This window comes from Motacilla alba, chromosome 20 (assembly GCF_015832195.1).
Source record: "Motacilla alba alba isolate MOTALB_02 chromosome 20, Motacilla_alba_V1.0_pri, whole genome shotgun sequence".
Lineage (NCBI taxonomy): Eukaryota > Metazoa > Chordata > Aves > Passeriformes > Motacillidae > Motacilla > Motacilla alba.
In genome coordinates this window covers 11,138,540-11,162,186 of record NC_052035.1, presented here as the reverse complement: position 1 = coordinate 11,162,186, position 23,647 = coordinate 11,138,540, and the positions used below count along the sequence as shown (strand labels likewise).

At 41.8% G+C, this 23,647-nt stretch overlaps 1 protein-coding gene across 2 annotated transcripts in view; it reads left to right on the top strand.

The window, feature by feature from the left end:
• CDH4 (cadherin 4) overlaps nucleotides 1-23,647 on the top strand; it is a 419,557-nt gene that overhangs the window by 169,524 nt on the left and 226,386 nt on the right. The gene's annotated exons all lie outside the window — the stretch shown is intronic.

Below are 23,647 nucleotides of genomic sequence, written 5' to 3'. Positions count from 1 at the left end.
AGAGCCAGGTCAGTGGAGGTGGAGGAAGCTGTTATGGAGTGGCACAGCCACAAATGCCCTCTGCCCCAGGGATGGGAACTGCTGGAGTCAAACCTCCTGCACCTTCTGTCTGTAGAACAGATGCAGTGTGGTCCTGGAGCTCCTGGCTGGAACTGTGGACTCATTACCCAGGGGACTGGAGAGGCTCCCTTGCAAACGTGTAGCCTGTGCAGCCTCACTGAAATATTTTTATTGAATAAATGCAGTATTTAAAAGTTTACTCTCTGTGTTTCTGATGGAAACCTCTTCTTCAAGCAGCTCCTTTTTTGTTGCTTACAGGAACTCCAGGAGGATCCTAGATTTACCATCTCATTATCGCCTTCGTGGGGGTGCTTCTTTTCTATTAGTGTTTTCATGTTGCCTGGCTGAAAAATGAGAAATAAGTACACAGGGACCTCTGAACAAAAGAAACCATGAGATAGATCCTCAGCTCAAGTCTAGTGTTGAGCTGTGATTGTAGTCAGGGGAGCTGTGTTGTGTGACATCACCAGCGATGCAGGGCAGGACTCTGGGTGGCTGCTGTGGCTTGTCATTGACTCTGAAAAGCTGCTGTGTCTGAATGTCTGAATGGAGCATTAAGTGCTCTGCAAGGTGCGTGCTGCTTCCTGATGTGTCATCTTCTGAATTGCTGAGCAACCTCTCTCATAATACTGTGTTATTAACAGAGGTTCAGAGCAAAACGCTGCAGGTTCAGTGGCATAAAGCAGCTTTCTTAGGAAGCTCCTGCACCCAGTCCATGCCTTGTTTTTCAGAGGATAGTGCTGCAATCCCTTAGTGTTGGTCTCCCAATGAGGTGATGCAGTCAGAACCCTGTTCTCCCCCATGCAGTGTGTATTTGGTGCAGACAGAGATGTTCCTTCTCTGGGTGACTCACCAGCTTCCAGGTGAGCCTGTCTTTCCCATTACAGAGAAGCACAGATGTGGCTACAGTGGATGGAAGTGCTCCCAGAGGGCATTACAATATTTCCATCCGTGGCCTCTTGCCTTGTCTTAATCGCCAGCATGACTTCTGCTGGTGCTGATGCTTTTAAGAATCCTGAATGCTTTATGTACTGGGGTTTTATGTGATTTGTCACTGGGAGGTCACAGTCTTTTTCATCTAATTATTTTCTACTGATAATTACTACTATTATTTTATGCTTACTGTTTTATGATGCCACATAGGGACAGAGTCCTACTGTGCTAAGCACAATGCAAGCCATAATAAGGAAATGGTTCCCACATAAAAAAAATTTGCTAATGTAGTATGAGCTATGATCCATCATTGGAATAGGCAGGAGGAGGAGGAGAGCTTATGGTGATAATTAAATAAGATGGGCAGGATGCAGCCTCCAACTCCCAGTTCTGAAACAAGGGCATGCGTTTACACCCACAATTATCACGACTGGGCAGCAGCAAGCACTGAAACACCTTTTTACCATTTCAGCCAAACTGGGACTGTAGTTGTCGGTTTGATGACTCAAGAAAGTAAAAAGCTGTGTTTTGAAAAATGAAAGAGAAAGATTGTTTAGGGTTCAGCTTTAAGAATGGGTTTTTTGAACAGTCAGTAGTTAAATAAATAAGAGGGAGTGTCTCAGATTTATCTGCAGAGAAAAGCTCAAAGTCATCTTCTACATGGTATATTGCTCATACAGAAAGATGGAACTTGGTAAATGCAAAATAAAGAATCCTTATTAGCCTGTTTGTCATGGATTTCCATAAAATGTAAGTCTGCCTGCAGTTCACCACCCTACCCAAGCAACACATTTAATTTCTGCGTCAGGAAGTACGATTTATTTATAAAGCAGGAACAGGTTGGTAGGGCGTTCCCTAATTTGGCTTTGGAAGGGGTGATGGTAAATTTACCAAGTGTCTCGAATTGAATCAACATTTTATAGGAGTTACAACTCTCATTTTTATAGTGAATAAAGAGCTAGGAGAATGAGGGGGGAAAGACCAAGTAATTAGCTGTTGAAATCACCAGCAATGTTTTGCAGACTGAAGGCAGCGCAGTGATTTACGAAAGCGTACAGCTGTAAATATTTTGATGTATATACATTTGTGTTTATATAGCTATAGATAGGTTCCTGATTCAAGTAACGCTGTCTTCTCCTCTTTGCATCACTTCAAAGCACCACAGAGTGCATCCAGGATCTGTCCTCTCACAGGGTGGGTCCCGTCATTTGCTGCATGTGGGGCTGTGGTTCTCCACTGTTGCTGTTCCATCAGCAGTCCCTCTCCAGCCCCCCCAGTTTTATTCTCCTCCTGTGTAGTGGAGCTGCTCCTCTGCCCTCTGATGCACCCCGTGCTTCAGGAGGTACCAGGCATGTGACAGTCACCAGGTCTTTCATCTTTGGTTTGACAGGAATGAAATGGAGGGAGAAATAGAGGAGCTTTTCAAACAGAGAGAGCAGCCGCTGACTCATTGTCTTCTTGGGGCGTGAGCGGGGCCTTCCTGAGGATTCCTGTGGACTTCAGGAGATCCAGCACAGCTTTAATGTGGCTGTTTGATTACAGTTCCCAAGGCAAGCCTTTCAACTCCACTTTCTGGCAAACAGAACTTTTCTTGGCCTTTCACTGCAGTGTTCTTTCAGCAGTGCCTTTGCGTTGCCTGATGTCAGAGCAGGCTGCTTTAAAGAGCCAGAAACCTCATCCTCAAGTTAAAAGGGAATTTCAGATGATTTTACTGGTGCTAAAATTTGGCAGAGTTCCATGGGCCAGGTTAACAAAAGGAATCGATCTGTGCAGTCAATAGGTCGTCTGCCCACTTCTCCCTGCTCAACGACAGATCCCTCACAGACAGTGAGGCAGCCTGACATCCTGCTCCCCAGCCACTGTGCTGGAGAATATAAACCAGGTGCATTGGGACACAAATACTGCACTGATCTCAGCAGGATGCCAAAGGTCCTCAGAGCTTTTTGATCTTCTACCACCTTTAAACAAAGAGATCCCCGTTTTTTTTTGCCTCTGGACAGGGCTTTCTGTCGACCTTCCACTTGCTGCTAGCAGGGCTGCTGTTCCTCTTGAAGGATTCAGCCTACTTTCCCTGTTGTGGCTGGAGGAATTCCTCACGGAACCTCTTTCCCAAGCCTTTTTTGCATTGGATTGTCCCCTTTAGCTCTGAGCTCTGGTGTTTCATCACTTGACCCGGTGGCATGGGGGGGGTGAGCAGTTTAGGTGAGGAACGTGTTGCTGAATATCATGTATAGCTGAAAGATGCTCAAATGGATGTTTGCCTCCTGACTGCTTCAGGTTTTGTATTAACATCTCCAGAGATAAAGAAATATTCATAAATTGATATTGGGAAATTGTGTGAAACAGGAAATTTTGGAAGGAACCTATGAGGCGGTGGATGGAAAACCTTCCCATTTGATTCTGGTCAACAAAAATAGCCTTTTTTCTGTGAGCCTCTTCTTCATTGAAAAGAAGAGCACTGGAAACATGTATTCCCATTTGTCACAGCTAAACAGCTTGCTCTGATGGTTAAATGTAAGAAACAGGTATGTCATGTACAATAATAATCTGCATAATTAATTATGATACTTATGGCTGTGAGCATCATTTCAAGAGGAATAGATGTAAGCAGCATTTAACAGTTTGAGAAAGGAGTCAGGATAAATGATTTATCCAGGGGTTTGTGTGGAGGAGGGCCTTTGCTCTGGAGGAGTGAGTGAGTGGCATCCAGAGATCCAACCTTGCCCTTGGTGTACCTGGAAGGAGAAGGGAGACACAGGTCAGGGCTGTTTGCCCATCTTACCTGGTTTATTAATTTGTCAGCTCAAAGAATCACTCTGGTATGGCACTTGTCCAAGTTACAAGCTAATATGTGGAATTACTTTGAAACCAGTGGGAATACTGCAGTTAGATTAAGGAGGAGAAGCAATTTTCCAGTTGTAGGATTAAATATAGCAGCAGAGCAGCATTTTCATATTATTTTATTTATTGATGGCTTTTTTAAAAGCCCACTCTAAAGTTTAACGGTCATTTTAGTGCTATTAGGTCATCAAGTAGTTAATGGTTTCAAGAATTTTAAAAACTGTTCAAAGGTTTTTAGACTGGATATTGCAGAATACCAGTTAACACGTTGCCTTGCTTTAAAAATGTAGCATTTCCAATGCATGTTTGACATGCTTGGGGCTACTCCAAGTCTTGATACTCAGAAGGAACCAACTGCAATATTAAGCTTTAATATTTTATTATGAAATTCAAGCTGTTTACAAGGTGTGCAGGGAAGAGTGGATTATATTTTGTCACGGTGCACGTTTTTACCCAGAGCTGGGTACCTGACTGTGATGGGACAGGTTTAGCTCCTCCCCAACAAAAGGAATAAAATGCAACTGCCAAAAAATCAAAGAATAGATTGCCTGTGTTGAGTAAATTGGATTGAAAAATATATCTGGGAGAACCATCAGATTTTCAGTTCTGACCTAGCAAAATGTTTCTCTCTGGCCTGTTCCTGTTGTCCCCCATACTGGAAATGTGCAGGAATTAGGCCATCGAGGATGAGATTTGTCCACGGCTCCTGCATGAAGAGCACTACATGTACTGTGCAAGCTGGATCCAGAAATGTCAATTCAGTTTATCAAATGCATGTTTTTAAGTCATTTCTGTATGCTTTTTTCAGCCTACCCTAGAACCTTCCATTAATTTCTCCCCTAGCAAATAAATCCTTTTAATATTTATCTGTATACACTAATTATGAATAGCTCTCCTTTTAACCATACTATTTCAGATAATTTGGGTTTCCTGTAATAGTTTCTTAGATAATTATTTAGTTGGATGTTAACATCTTCATAAAACAGAAGAATGATGGCTTGATTTTTTTTTCTTTCCTCTTCTGTAACGGGTGGCCATTCAAAATGGAACAGCTGTAGTGACTGAGAACTGTTATTATCCAGGGTGTGAATTACAGCAAAAGGACTGTAAAATGCGATGGAGTTTCAGACTTTGATAATAAAGATTCATCTCAGATCACCCGAGATTATAAAGGTGTTAAATGACTTGCTTTCTGTGCCTTTCTAATATTTCAGATTTCATAGTAGCATCACTGTCAAGATCTATTTGACATTCTGTAACACTTTCTCAAACAACAGCCTGTCTCTTCTCCTGACAGGGAGCATGCTTTGAATGAAAGTTCATTAGTCTATTGAAACATCTCAGTTAATTGCTAAGCCAGTACCCAGAATTGTCAAGTTCATATTTCCATCTGTGCCACAAGCATAGCAATAAAGAATTTTTTTGGACAGGTTAATTTGCCTAAAATACCGTGTAGTCAATCAGAGGAACAAAGTTGTTGATGGGAGCATCTGTCAAACTGGAGCTTTCATCAGAGCTGTCCCTCTCTGCGAGACGAACATCTCTGGCTTCCACGAGTTGGCAGAAATACAGCAAACAATAACAGCAGCTGCACTAGAATAATGTTATTCCACTGCTAAACACCAAACAGCTGGGTGTTGCATTGGTAAGAATGCTTTATAGTTTAGCTTCTTATGAAAATAAAATCCAGTCATTCAAATATAGCATTGTTTTAATATTTAATTTAGATTGTTTATATTATTTGCATTTTGTTAATTTTACATTTCATATAATTTGCTTGAAAATAGCACTTTCTTGGAAATTGTGTATGTACATGTGCGTGCATAAAGATTCCTAATACGTGGTGTTTTTCTTTAAAAAACAAAACAAAAGCAAATTAAATGTCTGCATAAAAAGCAAATTAAATGTCTAAACTGAAATTATTTAAATGAGCTGCGAACTTGCACTGAGATTTCCAAGGCATGCACTACATGGCCCACAGTGTGCCATTAATTTTCTGACAATCTGAAAGATCATTTAACAATTAAGTTCTGATCTTCTACTGATTTCCCTCATCATTGGTGATGCACACAGTGACTACGTCCAGTACTTGCTGCATGAAACACATCAATGTTAATGGAGAGAAAAATACAATAACTCATTTTACCACAAATAACATTTTCATGCTCTAGGAGATGAGCTTGAAACGCGAGTAATTCCAGCTAAATCAGTGGATTTAGCCGAGATTTACTGTAGTGTGAAAGAGGGTAAAATTTGACCAGCATCATCCAGAGCTGCAGAGCATTAAAGGCTGAGATGTGATGAGCATTACAGTGTGCAAAATAAGGTTTCATCTGGACCTTTTCACTGGTTCTGAGAAGAATAGATGTTTCTTGAAACATTTCCTTGAAAGTGTCTTTCTTTGTTGTTGATGACTGTAAATTTGAGGTTCACCCCAAAACAGGACCTTAAAAAAAGGAAAAAAAAATCGCAATGGGAGAGAGTTTCTTGACTATTTTGTAGTTTTTATCTTTGTGATACAGTGTGAGGCTAGACCTTGAAAATTAAGAGTATTTAACCCTCCAAGAGAGATGTTGCAGGCTGTTGATTTGCAGAGCACTTTTAATATCCTCCTCTAGAGGATGGTGGAAGTGTAACCAGCATTAATACTATTTCGGTCTTTCCTTGAGAAGGCGTCATTCCTCCTCCTGAATAGATTTGCTTTTCCATCATGGCTGGATTCCCTGGCAAGTTCTCCAGTGAAGTCAAACATATGTGTGTTAGAGAGAGTCTGCTGAGGGGGGAGTGTTCCAGAGCTCTGCCGTGGGATACGGAGTCCCTCGCCACTGCCTCGTCCTGATGTTCACAGTGGGTGGAAGGGAAGAGAGGACCAGGTGGGCAGAGATAAATTTGTGCAACGTCTGATTCCATCCCCCATCCACACTGTCCTGCTTCTCTCCAGGCCCCTTAGATGAGAAGGGAGAGCAGTTGGCAGGGGGAAGACTTGGGAATTAGAAAATCCATCAGTTCTGGAGGAACATAAGCCTATCAGCTACTTTATATTCTGTCAGGCTGTGGGGGAGAACTTAGCTTGTCTTATTAATGTCATATCAACATGTCTTATTAATAATGATAGAATCACTCAATACTATTGAAAAAGAATATAATAAGACCAGCTATGATAAGAGGTCAGGGCACAGAGCAATTCTTTTCTATCTCCTTTTTTGAGAGTTTGTGCTCTTAGCAAAGTCAACAGAGGTTTGCAAAAAGCCTCTGCTATTTTCACTATCCTGAAATGGTGACTTTTGCTCTTTGAATTTACCTGAGCATCCAAATCCACCAATGTTTTCAGGCTGGTAGCCAGTGCAATGACTGAAAGTTTATCTGTTTGCCCCAATTACTATATCTTCTCATCAGAATCAGTCTTGTCCTGAGAACCATTTCCTTATTGAAAATCTTGCCAATAAACCCATGGTTTCATTTACTAGCAGATGGTGAAGTTGGTTTTTTGGTTAGTTTTGTGGGTTTTTTCTCAAATTCACAGCTTAAATGTAGAGCTTTGTAGGTGTTCTGGGTTTGTACAGAGCCTTGCAGATGTGACTGCAGTGAATCCAGACTGGAGTATGGGGCTTAAAATCCTGGATGTTATTAGGTATCCGGGCACATCCCAGCTAAAAAGTCAGTAATGTTTATTCAGAATGTTGCCAGAGAAGACCTCATCCCAACAGCTTTCTACTTATTTTAGCGCCCATCTTCTGAGTTGGCAAAATCAACTGAGTTGGAAGTGGTTACTTTCAATTTACTGCATGAAAGAGGGTGGCTCCAGGTCATACATTTTTTTTTTTTATCTTGTCCAGCTTATTTGAACTTTTTGTTTTAAATGAAGGATGAATTTGAGGCAGTTGTGGAATTTTCTATGTGTCTTGTGTAAATTGAGTTGAGTTATGATTACCCATTTTATTTAAAAGTAGAATAATTGACCAGCTGTTAATGGCAAACTTCTGAAGAGAGGTCTTGATCCTGTGTTAACTTTACATTCCTGGAGGACAGTTTGTCATGAAACCAACATGATGTGTTGCTAATGATCACTTCATCCAGTCCATTGGCTCCCTGGGAGCCATTAAGCTGCAGGACCATCTGCTCCTATTAGTCCATTCCTGCCACTCCTGTGGTCTGACCTGCAGGTGAGGTGCAGGGAGTTTGACCAGCACCTGCAGAGCAAGTGTTGAAAGCTGGAGGTTTGGGCAGGTGTTTGCCCTGGTAGACTCTCATCCACAATGATTGAAGCAATGCTGAAGATCATCAAATCAGACCGGTTCTGAATTCAAGAGGGATCCAGAAACAAACAGTTATGGAGGCCTAGTGGCGTTGGGAAGTCTATGATCAGAGAGAGGAGCTAGAGGAAGTTAAAGAGAAAACAATTTCCCAGAAAATGGGAGTAATGGCAGATGAGTAGAAATTGCTGGAGTCCTCTCTTTGAACCAGCAGTGCTGGATTTAATTAGCTCCTCTCAGCAGATGAATGCATGTGATGCCAGGACTGGCACGGCCCTGGGTAGTCACAGACAGGCACAGGTTAACACAGTCCAAGGCCCTGAGGGGCTGGGAGGTCACCAAGTGACTTGTACAGATCACAGGCTGCAGGATTTTACCCCATGACTCCGTTGCTCCTGAAACTTCTGTGCAGTTAAAATTCTCTTTGCAGACAGGCAGCTCATCATGATTTCAAAGCGATGGGATAGGGAACGTGTTCCTCCTTGTGACCCTTTGTTCCATCTCCTAAGTGCCTTTGCTGCAAAGACAGTTGCACCCTACAGCTTATTTTCTGCCTTCAGTCGTGGCCATTAATTCTGGCTGTTTCTTTGCTGGGCGGAGTTCCTTTGTATCTCTATTTTTGCCTTTTGTAGGCACAGAAGCCTTGAACCGTGCTTGTTTGAAGTTCAGAAACCTCACAAACACGTGCCATGCCAGAACACTTGCCTGCTGCTGTTCTGCATATCAGTTGATCTAACAAAACACATTACCTCTTCTGTAAACTGTGATAAACCAACCTAGAAACCATCAGGGCTATGTCAACATCCACAGTGTTGAATTATTATGTTGCATCTTGTATTTGCACTAACATTTTAGGTGTGCATGTGTTTTTTCTTCACTTCTGTCAGTGAGCTCAGGCACTTTGTGGCACTGTAAGTTATGTCATAGAAGAATGACAGTTTTATTTGCTTTTATTGTCCACTGTGGAAGCATTGCAGGTTTGATTCTAAATTAATCTTTATTGTGTTTTTAAATTTCTTCTTATTCCTTGACATAACCCGCTATCTTTCAGACGTAGCTTTGCTGGCTACAATCAATTTATTATTCATAAATTCCCCTGTTTTGACAGCAGTAGTCTGGATTCAATTATGCCAAAAGGCCCAGTCATACCAGGCTGCAGTACTGAAAATGAATTGTTCAATGACGAGATCTGTCTTAGCCAGCGTTAAGTGTTGCTTTGACAATTATATAGATATACATATGCAGCCAAAAAAAAAAAAAAAAAAAAAACCTTTGGGGACATTTTTTGTTATCCCCCCCGTGGAAAGCAGAAGGGAAGAGTGGAGGAAGATAAATTGACAGATTATTAGCTGAGGCATCTTGTAAAGCCAGCCAGGGCCCGCTGCTCCAGCTCCGCTGCCTGCGCCGCTGGAGGCTGGACCGCAGTGGAAGACTGAGGACTGCAGCAGTACATGGAGCAGCAGATAAAATTAACACCATCATTTAGTTTTATTTGTTAGAGTTTTAAGTGAGCTGGAAGATAAAAATGTTTAAAATAACCCCTCGGAGAGAGGCTGTGCTGGAGAATCCCAGAATCTTCATATTTCCAAGTGACAGAACTGTACCTCTGCTGGTGTATTTGTGGAGGAAGAGAAGGGAGGAGCACTCCAGGTTATCTTTCAGGCTGACAGGTGAGAGGATTGACTGTAGGAGTTTTGAAGGCTGCACGGGGTGTCTGTCAGTAGACTGCAAGTTTTGCTGGCAGCATCAGATTTACACACTGGCATGGGCACGCACGTATCCTGCACACCCAGACAGTGACTAAAGGCCGCTCCCTTCCCCAGATTACATTTCCCTTCCAGGGTAAAAACACTTTCCTGCTGAAATAAGACCCTGCAGACACTGTGGTTTTAAAAAAAATAAAACCCACCCAACAAAAAAGCACCTTTTTTTGCCCTGAGATCTTCGTTGTGTCTTTTTGGGAGAATTAATTTTTGTGGTTAGAGCTTTCCCTGACCCTGTAGGATTAAAACAGGTACAGGAGGAGGACAGATGTCTCCATGCTCATTTGTCATGTGCTCAGGCTTTTTTCTGGAGCAAGAGTAGAGCTTTTTGGCATGTGCTGCCTTTTTTCCATGTGGAAATACTCAGGTTCAGATGCAGAACTCAGCTCCATGGTGCTCACAAGGGATGGAGGGATTCTCCAGAATGTGAGTCCCCCTTCCCAACAGTGAAGCAGAGTTGGAGGAGTTTTAGAAGAACCTTTGTGCAGATGTTGGGATCTGTTGTGGGAGAAGCTGGCTTGGAAATGCAGTTGTTTCTGAGTGCCTAAAAATGGGCCAGAAATTAAACTCAGGCGAGCTGAACTCTCTTGAAGGTCACATCCTAAGTGTTGAAGGCAGTCTGGCTCCATTGATAACAAACCAAAAAAAGAAGGGGAAAAAAAAGAAACCAGCAAGAATTAATATTGGTGTCCAAAAAATGAAGTGCATGCTGTACATATCCAGGTAAAATTACTACATGTGAGATTTGGAAACCCTTCATGGAGTTATCAAAAGCAATGGACTAAATATGCCAGATAAACAATGATTTATTGTCTGCCTACCTGACCCCTAACGGATGTAATCAATATGTTTATGATGCAGACTGCAAAGTGTCTGAATTGTGTAGAGCACATCCTGTGACATCCTCCTCTAGCAAAAGCAAAGGCAGTTACTCAAAAGGCTATTGATAATAACCAGAGGCTATATCAACTCACACGGTAATTTACCATCTTCTGTCTCATTGAATTAATTGATTTCCTTTATTGGCTATATAAATAATTTCCTGTGTTTTGCTATTTTTCTCTCTGTCTCAAGTGAATACTTTGTGCTTTACCAGCTCTCTGTGGTAAAAGAATTTGGTAATTGAAGTGTTTGAGTCCTGAAGGGCAAGGAATGGGATGTTGTTTTGTATTCTATGATAAATGTAGTAATAAACAATAATCCTAATTGTGTCTTGCACGTGCAGTAGCTGCTGAGGTGGGTGAGGAAACCCAAGGGCTCTGTTTTCCAGCTTCCCTGTGCTGCAGAGTACCAAGGGGTGCTGTGCCACCCATTCGATGGAGCAGTGCCCATCCATAGGATTTTTCTCTAGAGGGAGGTCAGTGTGATTTTGCCAGGTCAAGAAGTGGTGGATCACGTGCATTAAGTTATATCTGCTAATTAATGCAGATAAATATATCCTTCCATCCCTACACCTCCACCCCCAAAGCTCCTGTAATGCCACCCTGCCAGGCTTTTTTTTTTTTTTTAATAGATTTCATTTGAGGAAATAATGTTTTCAAAACACATATTTTAAATTGTGTTCAAAACCACCCAAACCTGGTTTGTGGGTCTTTTCATCTTCAAAGCAATTTGTAGCACTAGCTGATAAATATTATGTTACAGTTAATATATCAAAGCATAATGTAGTCTGTGACAGAATTGGTAGGTCATCCATCTGTGTCACATGAAAGGAATGTTTTTCTGGTTTGGTCTGCTAGTTACCTCTTTACCAAACTAAGGGAAATAACTTTGTAGTGAATCTTCAAAGACATGTTAGATTGCTTTCTCCTTTTCTTCTCTTCATAGGGATTTGGAATAGTTTTAAAGCATCAAAATCCTGATGTGTTGGAAAAGGGTTTCACATGCTGACCATAATGTTTGTGCTGTTTCAGCTGTTGGGTCAGCTGTCTCACCAAAGCTGATGTGAGTCTCTTGGGGAACAAATGCCTTTCTGGAAGAAGGGGGTGATATTTTATTGGATTATCCAGATTAGATGCAGGTGCTGTCTGAAGGGGCCTCTGTTTTTCAAGTTCGCATAACTTCAGCTCTGTCCCTTCAGACATTTGCTGAACATTGTTAGAAGAATGTTTACTTATATGTGAAAATGGAGCAATGGCAAGGTCACAGAGTAAACAGCTCATCTGAAAGAGCAGCATTTCTCATTCCTGGTTTTGCAGCCCCATTAGATTTGTGGCTCTAATCAGTCACATGAGAAAGCTCTGAAGGCACCTGGTGATTGCAGGCACCTTTTCAAAGGTGGTCTCTAAAAAAATATACACAGCAATTAGCAATAAATTGACTTGCTTCCTGAAACATATTAATTCTCTCTGAATTACTTAAAGTGACTCCTTTTTAGTTTATGAACCTAAAGATTTATTGGTGATCTCGTGCTCTGTGTCCTCAAACTCTGGATTAAGGATGAAATTAAAGACATAAAGCCTGTGGTGAAATGGGAACAGCTTTCAGCCAGGGCTGTGAACAGTTTGTACAAATGGAGGCAATATAGTGCCCACACCCACTCTGTCAGCCTGGAGGAGTTCACTGTGGCCCAAACTCTTATCTCTGTTTACACCTGTAATCTGATATTCTTGAAATGTGATAAGGAGTTCTGAAAGAAAACCACTGCTTCCATCTTTAATTACCATCCTAAAAAAAGCCTCCAAATTTCAGCTACAATAGTCTTGCTGAACCATCCTACTGTTCAGGATACTTTAAAATAAAATCCTTAATCCATTTTGAAGCCTTTAGTTTGAGGAATAAAAAGGAGTATAAACAAGAAAGTTCAGCTGTAAGCACAGAGCAGATATGAGAAGTGAGAGCTTGAGAACAAATCCTTGGGAAACAGATGGGGCTTGTGCTGTTTCTCTTTCTTCTAAAACCTCAGTTCTCAGCACACCATCTCGTGGTCTGTTAACTCCAAACATTTGAAGGGCAGATGGCTTCTTGGCCTTTCAGAAAACACAAGCACTGCTAGTGAAGCAGTTGCCATTATAATAGATACAACTTTATCTCCAGCCAAGTCTTTTGTGTTTCTTGCCACCATTTCTTTTTACTGTGGTGAGGGAGCAAGGAAAATGGATTTGATAGCCAGGTATCTTGTCTTGGACTCATTCTTGTCTCCACTGTTGCCTTACACACATTTCTCTTCTATCTGATGAAAAGTGTTGTACTCATTTTTATTTCCTTATTATGCTAAGAATTAAACTTTGAGAACAGCGGCTGTTGAATTCACCAGGAGCTGAATTCTTTAACTATAAAATTATGTTCTGCGTATTCATGAAAATGGATCAATTAAAGTCAAGGGGACTACTCACATGAGCAAATGCTAATTAACAAAACGGATGCTCTAATGAAGAGAACATGATAACGTTGCAGATAGATTCTGAATATTAAACATACTGCTCGGCAGCAGTAGAGGTGTTTACTCCATAGTATATGAGCAGTTTATTAAATTTCTGGTTGGAAATAAATGCTTTGGGTTGGTTCTCTAATTGGTAAATGTTCTGTACTTCCAGACTCGAGTGCTGTCTGGAGCAGTTATGATGCATCCTAAGTGTGCTCCTAAGTCAGTGCTGATCCACAGATTGATGATACCATCTAACCAAACCAGACAGGTGGCTTTGCTGCAATAAGAGCTTAAGATATTTCTTGCCCAGCTGGTGGGGAAGAAAAAAAAAAAGAGCTGTCTTTTTTTTCCCCTCTGAAAAAATAAAATTAAAAAAAGCTCAAAAAGCCTAATAATATAAAGACGGGACATCTATTATCACATGTAAGTCAGTGGGAGAGAGTCTTTAGAACAGCCTAGTAGCTGGATTTTCACATTAATTTATTTTCCTATTCATGGAAATTCTACTTTCATCACCAAGTGAACTTGGTGCTAATTAATTAAATATGAACTATTGATTAATGTATGAAGAACAGTGAAAGCTGTGGCTACAGGACTGGTCTATTTTCAGAGACTTTTCTGTATTCTCCCTAATATCATCTTAATATTTCATAGTTCAGGTCTGAATTAGGAGAAGTAAACAACCACTCCAATGGGATGGGGGGTGGTCCCAGCAGTGTTTTTGCAGCAGGGCTGGGAGCAGCCCAGAGCTGAAATGGGGCTGAGGCTGGGGGCTCTGTGGTGCCCTGGCTGTGGTTCCTGCCCAGCCCCACTCTGCTCATCCGTGGCTGGAGCTTGCCCCAGCCCAAGGGGCAGGAGGTGGCACCAAGGAGAGCAGGACACCCAAGGAGAGCAGGACATCCAGGGAATGAATGATGCCTTTGGCTGGAGGAAGAGCTGGATCAGATGTGTCTCATCATCTCTTGGGTCTTTTAGCGCAGGATTGGGGTAGGTGGAGGCAGGACAGGCAGGACAAGAAGCCCTCAGGAGGGAGGAGGTGGATGCTCTCTGGTCTTGCTGCTTCCCCTCCTCTGTTCCCCCTACCATCCTTTACTTCTCTTTTCCATGGGTTTTTTTTCAAAGAGGGAGGTAGGAGGGGAAGAAACCCAGCAAGTCCTGTTGACCAAGCCTTCCATGTGCTGCTGATGTCACCTGAATCCAGGCTTGTCCTTCTGACCTAAAGCCTGGTTGAACATGGAATCATGAAGCCATGAGGGAAGTGCCTCTGGCAGAGGGGTCTCTCTGATGCATCGGGCAGGAGAGGTCGGATATGTTACATGAGGACATTCAGCTGTCACAGACCCTGAAAACTGGGATCCTGGAAAGAAATTCTCTGCATTTGTACTTTAAACAGCAGATTTGTTTGAAAAGGCTGCTGACTTAGGGATATTATGGGCATATATATTATATGGGCACTAAATCCACTGAAAATGTTACCTGGGCTGTTGCTGAGGAACCAGATGTGTTTCATGTTGCTTCTCACACAAATAGGTTGTTATTTCTGATCTACAAAATATTTTTTATGGTAATCAAAGTCTTGTACAACCTGAAAACTGAACAGTTAGAATGGGTCATAATGAAATAAATTGTGGGGAAAGATATTTTTTAAAAGCAAAAGTAAAAAAATACCCAAACACCTTAATGGCTAGGTTTTGTCAGTAGGTAATGTGTTCCTGTAAGTTTAGGTATTGTCTTTACATTTTCTTAAGAAAATAAAAACTGTCATAACACTGTGCAGCATCAAGCAAGACTAAATCATCCCATGGCATGCATGATTAAAAGTATATCTTGAGTGCTATCCTGACACATCCACATTCTTGCAAGCCCGTTCCCACGATGTTCAAAACATTCAAAAGACTAAAGAGCTATGATTCCATTGATGTCTAATGAAGTTCACCACACAAAGGCTTTCCTTAAAGAAGTTCTTTTGGATGTCTGAAGTGACAGACAGATGTCAAGGTGATGCTGAGTGTGAGATGAAAAATTGAAAGCAAACAAATTACTTCAGTCATTTATGGGATGTGATTTGGCCCAACCTTGAAGTCTTTTGTGGGTGGGTTGGAGTGCTATCAGTCACCCCTGACACATGTTATTTGTGCATAATTATATGTTATTGACCCAGTACTGAGTAAAAAGGGCTCTGTGCATGCTTAGCATTGTTTGATCCCAGCCTCATCTGTCATTGAGACATAATGTACCAAATACTGCATTTTTCTGTTCTCCATGCAGATAGGGCTTACAGGTATCTCCACTATAAACTCTAATTGCCCTAATACAAATCCAGAGAAGGCTAAACCTCTCTTTCCAAGCTACTCCATCCTAGCATTGTCAGGAGTCAACAGATTTTAGTCCAGGAGGTGAAACATCCAGCTCTGAGCAGGGATTTCCAAGGTGAGCCATGGTGGTGCTCTGCTGGTGCTGGCTCTGATGGCAGCCGGCCTTTGATGCATGGTCTGTCACAGAGCTGCCCACATCCAGGGATTCAGATCTTCATCAGCCTGGGAGATGAAAGGTAATTTCAGGGCTGTGATGAAGAGCAGATCCTCGGCTGGTCAGCTCCCAGGGCCCTGCGGTGCTAATTAAGATCTCAGCTGTCTTGGTGACCTTGGCTCTGCTGCCACGTGTGAGCAGGGACGCAGGTGGGGCAGGACAGAGGGGGTGTGATCTGACACACCGAGTGTCAGCTTGTACCAAAAAAGGCATTGGAAGAGCTGGGCAACAACAACAACAACAAAAAAAAAAGGTTTGGAAGTAAAATTACTGAATGAAGTAAGGACACAGAGTCTTGAGCCATGAGCTACTGAATTCAAGGCAACATTGGCTTAAGGAGGGCTTTATTATGCTTAAAGAAAGAAAAATTAAATCTTCCTAATCGCTGCAGATAGTGATAGTGGTGACTGTTTTTCCAGTGATGGTGTTTTGTGTTTTAAGCAAAGCTTCTATGTCTCTTTTCAAAGAAATCTCAATAAGAGTTCAACTTTTTATATATTTTACAGGGTTTGCAGGATAAAAATACCAACTTTTTTCATTTGCTGGGAATGCTCTGTCTAACAAGTACCCTTTTCCAATTTTTATTATTTTTACAGTAACATCTATAAAAAAAGCAAATTAAAATATTTAAACACAACACTGAAAACATTTGTTCGTGCCTGCTGGCCGGCTTCCAACTCATGTAATTAAATCTTGCAGTCTGTTACCTAAATACTTCCCGCAGTTCCTACTCAGTGCAGTCCCTTCCCTGAGCTTCTGGCCCCAGCCAGTTTTACTCCTGCTTTGCACTGCAGCACAGCTGCCACTTTGGATCACAGGGATGGCTGCGTTTCTTGGGGAAAACTGACTCTCATATATAAATAATTGTTAAAGTGCTCAGGAAACCTCCCTGGGGTGAAGAGCACCATTGAAAAATAATAAGCCCTTCAGATGCATTATTAATATCGATCCCCTTGCTGGTCACATTCCAGCCCAGGGACAAGGAGAAGGTGACTCATGCAGTCTGTGTTAAACCCTGGCACCTGGGAAACCTGGCTGTGACACCAAGCCCTACCCCAAACCCCTCCATGAGACTGAACAAATCATTTATCCCTTTGTGTCTCACCATCCCCCACCTTGGACTTCTTGCTCCACAGCTTATTTAATATATATATTTTTATGATTTTAACAAGGGGATTTTGTTATTGTGGGTGGCCCATTCTCTGATTGTGCTGTCGGGGTGGAAGCCATGAATTCAGGCTGAAGTGAGCAACCAGCAAGTCCTGATGTGTGGGCTCAGTTTGATACCCTCCTTGTCACTACACTTTGCAGGTGAACGCAGATATTTTTCTAAGTTAGAAATGACAGAGTATTTCTCATGTTGAATGCAGAGGATCCCCCAGCAGACTTGTTTGGCCTGCACTCATTTTCTGTTGCACAGTGTAGGCATTTAAGCTTTGTCCACTGACAGCTTTTTTATCCTTTTTCACCCCTTAGATACTCTTTTGTAACTTTGGAAAGCAATTTGTAATGCATGTGAATGTGCAGAAAATACTCAGTGCTGATTCCCATACAGCAGAGCAGTTACTTATAGCTGTCCTTTAGTTTGAGTGAAGTCCTTCACTTTATGCTCAGATTAACCAATGTTCCAACTGAATTTGATGTTATCTCTCTTTTATTGATGTGAATTATTTATAGCAGAACTGTTGAATCATCAAAATGCGATTCCTGAGACTATTATTTATGCTAAGATATTAATCCCATGTTCCTATTAAGATTTATCCCTCTGTTCCTCGTTCTGGAATCCTGAATTAAATTTAATTATTCCATCTTTCTCTTTTGCAGTTGAAGTGCAGTTAGGTTCGTAAAGTAGAAGTATTAGCTTGTGGGTGACTGTGTTGAGGTCAAACACAAAATCTGTCCTCCCTGCTTTCCTGCAGGTGTAGATTTGAATTTTTATCACACCCAAAAGCAGCTCATGGAAGGCGCCTGGGTTAAAGATAAACTGCTTTTATACGTGGGATTTTTCTGGACGTGTGGATGCAATATTTAAATTAGTCCAGATAGCAACACTTACATTCATTCTCTCCAAAGAGAACTTTTTGTTTGTTGTTGTTGGGAGAGATCCCAGGTGATACCACACGTGTAGCCCTGCAGTTTTGCTTTTTCCTGAACATTCTACTTGTGCTGTGTCTTTTCTTTTCCTGTCCTTTTTGCAGGCTGGAGCAGGCAGCTCAGCAGCACTGGGGGCTGCCCCCAGCCCAGTTCCCTATCTCCATACATCCTCCTGCCTTTGCCCTGCTCCTTTGAAGTCAGAGGGGCTGCAGGTTATGGCAGCACATTTCATCTTGTGCAGCTACAGCTGCTCGCCACAAGCACTCCTGCAGCTGATTTTAAGACCTTTTATAATAATTATTATTTTTCTTGCAGGCATTTCTCCATCTTCGTATTCCAGAGAAGCCCCCCATCTCTTGTGCTGATAGTAATGATGTTATGGCAGAGAGATCCTCCTGGCTTTATTAGGTTCAGATTTATACAGTGCTTCTGTCTTGAATAATTCAAGACAGGGCCCAAACCAGGGCTCCAGATGAAAGCCATACATAAATGTAGGGCAACTCAGGTGTAAAGTTTGCAGCTGTGGTTCTAGTTCATCTCTGGCCTTTGTGTTTCTGATAAAAGAAAAAAAAAAAACACCAAAAAATAATCTAAAAAGAAGTCTCGATTTCAATATAAACCATTTCTCTCAAGGATTCTTCCTTCAGCATACGTGTGTATTCGTATACCAGGATTTTCAGCCTTAGACACCTACAGGTGGTTTCTCAGAAAACACACATCCAAAGCAGGAGTAGTGCCTTTTGTTTGTGTGTGAATGTCCTCTAACCTCTGGTGTTTGCCTTTCATTTGTTCTGAGAGCAGAACTTAACTCCTCCTCCTCCAGGGTGACAGGGTTAAACAGCTTCTGATACCACTCGGTGGAACAGCAGTACTGGCAGCCAATAAAGTGCAGCCCATTTGAAATCATTCCTAATGATTTAAAGAAGGAAGAATGTCACCCACAAGAACCATTTCTGCGTTTCAAAAGATTTTTCTACGATATTTTCCCGTGACTGATGTGCTAGATGCAAGCCCTTGATCTTCAAACCATTGTTGTGTTTTCAGTGATAAATGGCAGAGTTCTGCTGTGTTTGTGTGTGAGCACAAGTGTTCAAGGGTGGTGCTTGGGATTGCTGGAGTGGCAGGTTCCCTGCACTTTAATAAAAAACTTAAGGATTCATTTAAATGATTAGGCAGAATGTGCTGATAGTCATGTCTACTCGTTCTGAAGAACTTACTTGACCATTTGAAGCATGATGCAGCCTGGAGTTTGGATTGCCATTCCTTTTGTCAGTGGGGCTTCCTTCAATTACAGGTTTGGGTTTTCATTTGCCTTGTTTTGGTTGAGATCCGGGATACAGCTTGTTTGTGTAGTCACATGCAAATAAGAATAATAATTAAAACATATAGTAGTTTGAGTATTCAAAACACTGTGAAACATTTGCAGATGTTCTCACAACCCCTGTGTGGAGTAGGTAAACACTGGAGATAGGACTTCAAGGCAGTTTTGCATGGAGGATAACATCTCATAGTATTGCTGATGGAAAACAGGCATCAGACCTCCAACCCTCAGAGTGATGTGAGGGGACCTGACACATTTAATGTTGTTTATGTTTGTATCTCAATTTCAGAGCTTTCAGGGATGACTTTTTCAAGTTTTCTTGACATGGAGGAGTAGTAAAATCCACTTTGCTTTTAATGAGCAATGAAATGATGTTACATCTTTCCCAAGGCTAGAGCCCCTCAAAAAGCTAAGGGAATTTCACAAGACTTACAGTCACAGGCTGGACTGTGCATCCCTGAAGTAGGCAGAGATACTGTCACTGAATTGGGTAGGATTTGTGTAACACCCCTGTCTCCTGAGTAGAGCTGACAACATGTCAGGGGCTGGTCAGGGCAGAAATACCAGGTTTCATGATTTGCCATCATTCCTTAAAAGAATCCTATTAAAACCATGTGTGTACGTTAAAATCTGTGCAAAAATGAAGGTGATAAGCTGTTATCATTCTGCTTGCTGCAGGGGTATTTGCAAGCCTTTCTCTGGCCCCAGGCTGTTGTCTGCTCACCTGTTGGTCCATCTGGTTGTATTGAGTGAGGAGGAACCACGCATCCAGTCATTCTTCATATTTCTGTACCTGACAAACCTGTCAGTGTAAACTTATTTGGGTGGAAAGGATGAATCATGCTGGAATTAACATGCTGATTGAGTGGGAATTACATTTACAAATGTGCAGCACGGTGTGATGGAGTGTTTATGCCCCTGTGAAAAGGCATCTGGTGGCTGGAGTGGCAGCTCTTGAGCTCTCTGCAACTGCTTCTCAGCTCGAGCTGCTCTGTGCCAGCTTTCCTCCTCTGTATTGAAGGAAGGATAACCTCATTGTAGAAAATTACACTGAGAGTCCCAGCAAAAGATGGGGATTTTGACAGTGTCACCCTCGCGCTCCTCTAACTGGATTTCCATTTCCAGCAGGAAAGGATAAATGAAACAACAATTGTTCTGTTTTTGCACTGCTGCCGGGGAGGGAGCACAGAAGGAAACCAGGCATCCTGAAATCTGTGATCCTTAGGAGCTCTTTGTTAAATGAAAAAGGAAGATAGTTATCCATGATGTTGCCCTCCTGTATTTATAGGGATTTGAATGCATATATCTAGTCATTGGTACTAATGAGCTTATCAGAGTCTTTAAAGTGTTTTCTAAATCAACTAGACAGAGCTTACCCAGGCTGTCCTTGAGGCAGCTTTTTTTTTTTTCCCTTTCTTTTTTGAAGCAGATTATTATATTTCTCTCTCTAAGGTATTTACGTGATCTCAAATACAGAGCACTGATCTTCAGTGCATCTCCAGGAATATAGATGGCACAGGGAGGAAATGACTGATTGGAAGAGAGGGGAATTGAGACCTGCTCTGATATACTGAATCCTAAGCAAGTATCCATCCTATTGCAGTTATTGCTGTCTCTTAATGTTCATGTGAGTATTCAGAGGCAGATGGGCCTTCCCTCCTGTGCAACACTCTAAAAGTAATTTAAGCTGATGAAACAAAACAAGTATTCCACAATTATTAAGAGTTTATCATTTACTTTTTGTAATTCCACCCATCACAGGGAAGGATTTCAGCAGCTCTGCAGAATTGCAGCAATTTGAAGGATACCACACTCTTAATACCAGTTTTAGCAGACTTAATCTTTTGCTTCTCTAATTCCTAAGTGAGTCTGTGAATGCGAGGTGCGCGTTTCTGCAGATTTCGTTCATCGCTAAAATAAATAAATGAAAAAACTGCCTTATTCCTCAAGGACTTTCAGCTCCATCTACAGCAGAGAATGTAATTATACCCATATCATTGATCAGGGGACACCTCCCCTCACTCCAGTCTGTATAGCACCAGGATTTAGCATTTAAACTATATTTAAGTAACTGATGTATTAGACAAAGGAAGCCGTGCAGTAAGTGGATTGCCATCTACTTTTAGCTCAGCACGCTTGTTGAACGTGTGCCAAACTTCCTCGTTTCCTGGCGTTTCCTTTATTGTAGCCTGAGGAGCAGCGAATATCTGTGTGCAATTGGAGGTTTCTAGCATTTCACTTCACTGAATTCTCTGTTCCCTGTTGTCTCGTACAGACTGTCAACCATTTGTATTTCTGGGTTGGAACTAATCAGACCCATCTGGTCTTGCTGACAGTGTGAGCCAGGAGAATTGCTCTGTATCATGATACAGGATCCTGGAACTTGGGGCACAGAGAAATTTACTGCCTAGCCTAGTCCTGCTTTTTAATAAACTCAACGGTGCCACAGCACAGCTTATTTTCTCCTTTGTTTTAAATCAAAGATAGCAGTTGTCTGTCAGACCTCAAATGTATGAACACAAAGCAATCCTTAGATTGAAACATTTCCTTCTTGCTCAACCTGTAAGTAGTTCTTTGCATCCGTACTGGATGGAGCATTTTGTGCCAGAAAGAGTTTTTCAGCTGCAGAGTAAATTAGAAACCAGACAAAGAATAATGATTGTCTTTTCAGTGTTTCTTAATATCAGCTGGTAAATGAAGGTGAGGTTGTGTAAGAGCTCTTGTTGCCTAGTCTGCATTGGAAAGAGCATCCAGGCAGCTCCTAGGTTGCTCAAAGAATGCCAAATCAAAGGCTATGTGAGATGGGAAGCACTAATGCTGCATATTGTATGAAGTGTGCGTACCTGGGAGTATTTGAATTACATCTTCATTGTACATTAGGGAGAAAATTCAAGGCAAATCAAAAGTTTGTATTGATTTTGGGACCAGGGGAGGGGTTGCAGAGGATTATCTGAATAATGCTATTATTCACCTTTCTGTTGGAAACTTAAAGTGGATAGTGCAAAGAGCACTACTGAGAGAGATAAATGAGCTGCTTCACTTCAGAATGAACTCTCGTCTCAGCAAACTGTTGACATTATGTGCCTAAATTCCTTATGTACTTAGTAGAGTTATCTGCATAAAATATCCTTTAAATTCAAGAATGACTTCCATCAGCCCTGTAATGATATCAGGGGATGATTGTGCTCCCATTTTATTTCAGTGGGTGTACACAAATACTGCTATTCTACGAGATTATTAAATCGCAAAGGGCGCATTTTGTGATTATTTAGGACAGATTCCATTTCAGCAGTTCCAAACCTTGCAACCTTGTTCAGAGCAGTAAAATAAACCTGTAAGATGAAGAAAGACATTGTTGTCCTTTGAGCAAACATACCGAACAAGGAATTCTGTAATTGAACTTCTACCAGCACCTTTGCCAGTGTAGTATCAAAGGTACAGAATTTGATACAGCCGGTTACAAGCCTTCTCACAAATCATGAGGCAGAAATGCTGTACTGGAGGATTTAGGGACTGTACCCAAAATGTGGGAGCTGGATCATAGATTTGCAGGATCCATGGGTGCATTTGAGTCCCTACTCCATCCTGGCCCTACCAGGAAGCTTAAAAGTAGTTTTAGTACCGGTGGATTTCGTTTGGCCGTGTTAACGCTTATTACTGAAAAGCCTGAAAAAGGATAAAGGTAAAAAGTCCAAAATCTCAGTTACCAGCAGACAGAAATTCTAACCTGCAGAGGGGAAGGAAAGGAAAGGTTGCTGGGAATGCAACTAAATAGAACCCTCACAGTATCATGCACCAAACAATTCACAGGCACAAAGGGTAAATGAGGCAGAGCACGGTTTGCTGATCTGACGTGGAAATCAGAAACAAGAGCATCCGTTGCAGCTATAAATCTGCCTCACCAGGAATTTGTCAGTTTTTCTGTTCCCCAAAATGAGTTAGGGAATGTGAAGAATATTTGTTCATGCTGTAGGAAGGGGTGAAAAGAAGGTGTTGCATGGGTGAGCAACAGCACTGGTGGAAACGGTGCGGAAGGAAGAGCTAAGGTTTTTGCGAAAGTTCTTTGGCAAGAACACATCTCTAAAGGTTTTCTGTGATGCAGATATCCCATTTCCCTCATCTTGAAGAGGAAAAGGTGTTGGGGATAAAACTTCAAATTACTCTTGAGCCATCTCGCGGGGTTTTCACTCTGTTTCCTGAGTCTTGTCTCCAATAAGCTCCAACTCAATAGAAATTTGCTTTAGTCCTAACGCTGTAAAAACCGAGTAAGCACTTTGAGATTTGCCCCATTGATTTTGCCAAGTTTTGGTTGAGTGAGAACTTAATAAAGGTTTTGGATTGTGAAGATAAAGAACTGACTTCTGACATCCTGATTCAATTTCTAGCCAGTCATTTTACGGATTAACTCCCATTGAGTTCAGCAGGAGCGTGTCAGTGCAAGGGCTGAGCCAGGATCCAGCCCTTGCTCCCCTGCCAGGAGTCAATG